We start from the raw sequence: 6555 nt of genomic DNA, 5'->3' as shown, positions 1-6555 counted from the left end.
GTCCCAAGTTGGGTAAAAGGTCTCTCTACCTCACTGTCGCATCAATAACAAACAAAAATCCAGTCAAAAGTCTCTTCTACTGAATTAGAGTGAACAGTAATTCTCTTCCTTGACTTTGCAACTTGGGGATTTTTAAATCTTTCCTGAACACAAATTTGCATTATATGTTGCTTGTTTTCCTGTAAGTGGCAGTGTGCAGTTTGTGCTGGGACAGTACATCTTTGGAGACCAGATTGCTTCTTCAGGGCTTTTCTGGAGATCATTCTCCAGCCTGTTATTGGTGCATTAATACAACTTTGCTGCACCTACTCTCAAAAAGTAGGTGTATTCACCTTTTCCATGTTCTTCCCTATATATTGAGTTTACATTTTTATTAACTTACCTTAACTGCACAGGACAGAATCACCCAGAGGGCTCATGACAGAAACTCTGAAACAGACAGGGTATAAAATACAAAGTAAAGAAATCAAAGATGATGTTCTTTGCCACTCTAGCAGCTGAAGACTTAAAATAACAGAGGTATACTCCATATAAGAGATATCCTACAATTCAGCACATCTTATCCAAGGAGAAGATTTGTAAACATGCTCATGCTTCTTGTTTTCCAAAGATAAAGCAGCTCTAGTCACATCAAACTGCTATTATCTCTGGTACTAGCAGTTTCTGGCCTAAGATCAATGGCATTTGTTTAACTTTTAGATAAGTGTGAAGGTTTTAAGTGTGGAAGCTGTACACTTGTTCTGAAGTTACCTTTCTCAAAGCCTAGGAAAGTATTGTGTCCTTTTGGGCTGGGAGAGCAACACTGGCCCCGTAAGAGAGCAAGACAATTGTCCTTAAAAACCTGCCTTGGAATCTTTGCTGACGAAAGATTCTGAAACAATCTGCTGAAACAGATTGTTCCTGCAATCTGAAACAATCTGCTGGATGACATAATGCTTTTCAAAAATTAATTAATGGAATTGTGGGAAAAGCATTAAACAAAGAACTCTCAGATGCTAGAACCTTCAGATTTTCTTTGTCAAGAAGCAATGGGCCTTGGTTGGTTGTTTTGCTTTTCCTGATTTCCTAGAAGCTTTAAAGTGGATCTTTTTACCTTTTTTCCCCTCCACATTTCCAGCTCTGTTTCAACAGCATGTGAATTTAAAAAAAAAAAAAAAAAAAAAAAAAAAGGAAGCTGAGCAACACATTCCTGAGAAGAGCAAACTGATGACCCAGAAAGCATATGGGAAAGTCCCTCTGAGAGCCCTTTTTCATTCAACCTGCAATACTTCATGCTGCTGTGATAACAGGGGCTCCAAGAAATTACTGCGCTGCTCCAAATCAGCTTCTGAGATCATAATGCAGTAAAGATTACTCCCATCAAATACAGAGCTATAGCAAATGCAATTGAAGGGTGAAGTTTTAAAGAACTTTGTCAGTTGCTCCAAAGTCTGTGTTAGCTGCCTGTTGAATTCTGGATGAAATTTAAAAGACTGGAGCTGCTTGCCCAAGTATTGCATTGCTTAGGATCTGCCTTTTTGCTCCCACTAGCAGAAGTTGCCTCCGGTAATTTTAATTCTTTTGATGAAAATACATAATCTTTCACAAGCTAGCCAGCATGTTCCAAAAACAGGTGATTAAGTTTTCATCTATAATTTGGTTAGTAGAGCTAACACAGATATATATTATCAGGATCCTTACTTTCTTTAATCAAAAATAATTATATATTTTATTTGTATTTTATAGGACATTACTATAGTAAGACCATGCATAATAACTGAAATCTTTTTCAACCACGATTAAAATATTAGTAAGAAACTAGCCAAAGATATCTTAACTCATTTCAGCTCAAATTAAAAGAGGAAACCATAAACACCAGCACTCTGATTAAAACTGTAAAACTGTTTCTGCTTACAGCATGTTTGCCTGTGGGATTAAATTCTCCTCCCTAGCCTTTTCATCCTAATAATTTTCAGTACTTAGTCAGCATGGTCTTAGCCATTGGTATAGAGACACGAAGTGAGGAAGGGATTGACAGAAGTCAGGTTTTACCGGCACAGGAGCCGAAAAGCAGCTCGTGTCCGTTCCAAACACCATGCTGCCACCTAGTCGACATCCAACTGAACTGTGCTGTCCTGGATGCACTGCAGCTACGGCCAGGGAATAAAAATCCAACTGTTCTCCAAAAAAACAGCCCAAGACTAAGCTGCCTGAAGCACCGAGAGCTCCAGCTAAATTCCCTGTCCGGCAGCAGCGCCCTGCCGGAACAAAGAAGGCACAGCTGCAGCTCTCAGTGCTGCAACACTGCAAAAAGAGTGGATGTGCTCAGGGAGCACTCCAAGCTGCTGCCTGTTTGTAGTGATAGTGGTGGAATACCTCTAACAAGTGTAAACAAGGAAATAATTAGTACCACCAAGCAGGGGATCAGTTCAAAATAATATAATATGAACAAGTAACAGATTTGTGCTGTGCCAGCAAGTTCAAGCACTATTGATATTGAACCTCTTTCCAACAGTTTGGGGGTATCTACTTTATATCTGGAAAGAACTGATTTCACTGAAGGCTGGTTTGTTTCCTTTTTTATCCTCTCTCTTCCTTTAAATGTGTCTGACAAGTATAACTTTTTCCTCCACAAACCATTCCTCAACACAACTTATACCAACATTGCTATTGGTATTTATGTGGTATCCCTGTGATAAAGTTTCAAAAGGAATTATATTATTATCTCCATGGGGTATAATGTATGAAAATTGTTTCTTGGCTGCCTGAGCATTATTGATAATGTCAATATTAGTGACAAAAAAATCGACTCCCGTAATAGGAAAAATGGCCTAATTTTTTATGTCTGCATCTCACTTGCTAAAGTAAGAGTAAGGATGTGCCTGCAGCACCAGGTTTGGAACAGCTCCCACAGGAGGCCAAGAATGGCAGCAGAAGGCAAGGAGCAGCCTTGCACCAGAACACATTTTATGTCTCCTCTCTGTGCCACAGAATCCCCAAAATCCCAGAACAGCAGAGAGCAGGCAGCAGCCTGATACATGATCAACAGGTACAGAAGGCAGGATGCATTAACTTTCTGTAAAAATGCATTAGAAGACCATAATTACATTACATTGTGATGAAAACTTGAATGCTAAAGGCAGAAGGAAAAAAAAAAAAACTTTGAAGAGGACACAAATATCATGAACACAGTACTTTCAGAGCTCTCTTTCATGTGAGCCTTCCCCATGAACATGAAATGCACTAATAGAAATCCTCAGTTGATGTGGATGTCCTATGTATTTGCTCTAATTCTTAAGTGAATGACAAATTAGAACTTCCCTAATTTTGCAGCTCCAATCACTCTACTGCTGTCTACACATTTAGTTTGGGGTTTTATTTTACATTAAACATATATTGCTCTAGCACGGACAGAGATGTCCCAGGTGTTCACGTATTTTCCTCACAGTACTGTGGCAGGATGAAACGGACTGTATACCCAGAGGCAAGCAGCCTGGCTAAATTCAAGCAGTATTTCCACACTCTGCATGGGGCATGGCAATAAATAATCCATACAAAAAGTAAGACACTAAGCCCTACATACTAAAACGTAGCAATGCCACCGCTCTCTTCAGGGCAGGCCCAAACATTAAGAGTGCTGAGGCCGCCCAGGCCCAGCTGGAAAACTGCTTAAAAAAAAAAAAAAAAAAAAAAAAAAAAAAAAAAAAAACTAAAAAATTATAAAAAGAGATACAGTCGCACACACCTTGTTTTCCCCAGCCCCAGGGGAAATGCTCTCCAGCAGCAGCAGCAGCAGCACCGAGCCCCGGCCCGCGCTGCCCTCAGCCCCGCGGGGCGCGGCGGCGGCAGCGCAGCTCCGGGAACACCGACTTCACCCCTACCGGGACAACCGGAGCAGGACGCTCACCCTGCCCCGACCAGGCGCAAATCTGCCTGGAAAGAGCCGGAATTCCCAGCCCCTGCCGTCCCCGGGCCCGCACGCCCCGCGCCCCGAGGGAGCAGCAGCGGGACGGGCAGCGTGAGGGGCTTGGGCGGGGCAGGCTCGCAGGGCACCAAAGCACAGAAACGGGGCTAAAACACCCAGATCCGCCCTCTGCCGCGGCTGACACCGCCAAAGCCTTTAAAGTGCACGGAAGCCAGAAGCCCACTTGTTTTTCATGACATTCCGGAGGCTTTTTTTCTCTTCTCACACCTGCCACTACACAGTTGTCAGCAGATGAGTATTCTGCTCAAGCTTGAGTTGTGAGCAGATGAATATTCTGCTCCAAAACTGAGTTGTGAGCAGATGAGTATTCTGCTCCAAAACTGAGTTGTGAGCAAATGAGTATTCTGCTCCAAAACTGAGTTGTGAGCAAATGAGTATTCTGCTCCAAAACTGAGTTGTCAGCAGATGAATATTCTGCTCCAAATTTGAGTTGTGAGCAGATGAGTATTCTGCTCCAAGTTTGAGTTGTGAGCAGATGAGTATTCTGCTCCAAATTTGAGTTGTGAGCAGACGAGTATTTTGCTCCAAGTTTGAGTTGTGAGCAGATGAGTATTCTGCTCCAAGTTTGTTTTATTTTTTTCCCAGACATTTGTTGGTTTGTTGTTTGGGTTTGTTTTGGAGTTCAGGCTTTCTGGCATAATGGATTAGATTTGTTTATTTGACTTTGTTTAAGCCGTGACAATATTGTTCAATTTTATGGCTGGTTCAAATGCACACAACAATAAGGAGAAGGTGATTTGAGTTTTGGGCTGAAAACAGCCCAACTTTGCTGGAATACAAGTGGCAAAGAAAATGCTTTGTAACAAAATCAACATTTCCAAAGCACTCAAGCTTTGGAAGACATTTTTAATGGGTTACCGGAAAGAATATTATTAAAATGATAAGCAGAATGATTATGATGATGCTCAGAACTGTACTCTTACTCAGTCCAAATAATTTGCCATTAAAGTTTTGTTTTCTTGGCTGGGCAGCATCATCAACACAGAATACCAAAGGAATATTCTCAGAATGGTTTGTCAAACTCGGCTTTGAACATTCACAGAAAATGCTAAGAGAATTAAAACTGAAAATATTATATCCAGCAATTTTTTTTTAAATAGCACTATATAATGAAACACCACAGCAACTTAGTTTCATTGAGAACAATTTCAAAATGTTATACTGCTAGTTGTTACCATAATGTCAGCTTATGACTTTACCAGCTGAATAGTACTCAAACTATGTAATTGAGAATAACTTAACATTCATTATTATAATTAACATATTAATAAATCAACACTGAACAGCTGCATGGAAGAAGGCCTAGACATAGGGAGAAGAAAAGGGATACAAAGTCATACAAGTCAGGCAAGGCATAAGAGAAGAAGTATAATGTGACAATAAAAGCTATAATGAAAAGTTATGCAGGACCTTATTTATCAAGGATTTATGTTTAACATGAATGCAAAGTGAAGTTATCTAATAACTGTTTGTTAGGATTCATTAATTTTGCTTGATCAAACTTGAAAGAGGCAAAAGTAAGTGGGATAAAGAACATGAGAAATAAATAGGTTTCCAGCAAATATTTCATGTCCTGGACAACAGGAAATAGAGGCGACTTGCAAAAATACATATGCTGTTTTAAAGAAAACAAAACACAAATCCAAAGGCAATATAGGAGACCTTTTCACTTATTTTCCTCTCTAAAATTTAAATAAAAATGTACAAAAAGTTGATTTTTATTTAAGATGGTTTGTATTTCACTGGATTGCTGTCATCAACAACAGCATAAAAGGATCATTTCCCTAAGTTTTATGTTGCCAGTGTCTTTCAGTAAAATCTACAGCAAATAATTCTGCATATTTCATGTTGCATATAAATCACACTTCATGGAAAGATAATACAGTCACTGTGGAATGAGTTGCCTTTTTCCCCCCTGAAATCCTGAGATTTACTTGGCAAAACCCAAAATAATAATTTGACACAATGATACCTGGAAACGTAACATTTTCCAAAGCACAGGTCAGAAAGCATTCCTCTGCAGAAGTCTTTAAATGGTGATCTGGATTGTGATGTTTGTGACTAAGCACAGCACTCCAGTCCTCAAAATACATTTGTCAGTGTAAGGAATTAACATGCTAAGCAAGCCTTCATTATCCCTCTAATGGTTTTCAACGGGAATTCCAAGTGTTAATCACGCAAGTGTATACTTATAAAGAAAAAAAAAATCTCTTTCTTGAGGAAAAAACAAGTTAATTTTAAAATCTTTAGATGTCATCTCAAATCTGGATCTATCTTTATTGTAAATATCTGCTTTAGGTCATTTGCCCGTTTTTTAACCACAATGTATACTTGATAGTGAAACAGACCAACCAAATGCTATGTTTCAATAAATTTCTTCCTTGGCAAAATGCTATTGCTAAAATTAACCCAATTTCTATTAATTTATACTGAAAACCAACAGTATCATTGTTGAGATATTTCATACAACAGTAATGTAAGAATTATTTAGCAATTTTGGAGTCCATCAAATACTATTTTAGGAAGTAATATTTACAGTTATAACAGTTTATGTTGCATTGCTTGAGTTGGCTTATTTGCTTTAAAGTTTC

General features: G+C 39.1%; 1 protein-coding gene across 1 annotated transcript in view; it reads right to left on the bottom strand.

Annotated features, from left to right (window-relative positions):
- CCDC73 (coiled-coil domain containing 73) overlaps positions 1–400 on the bottom strand; it is a 55757-nt gene extending 55357 nt beyond the window's left edge. The window contains exon 1 of the mRNA XM_077784393.1: positions 383–400. The gene's annotated coding sequence lies outside the window, so the exon portion shown is untranslated. The remainder of the gene's footprint in view (positions 1–382) is intronic.
- Between the last annotated feature and the right edge of the window lie 6155 nt (positions 401–6555).

This window comes from Lonchura striata, chromosome 6 (genome assembly GCF_046129695.1).
Source record: "Lonchura striata isolate bLonStr1 chromosome 6, bLonStr1.mat, whole genome shotgun sequence".
In the NCBI taxonomy this organism is placed as follows: Eukaryota; Metazoa; Chordata; class Aves; order Passeriformes; family Estrildidae; genus Lonchura; species Lonchura striata.
Note: the sequence above shows the minus strand (reverse complement) of the source record. Positions and strands in the feature narration are given on the sequence as shown.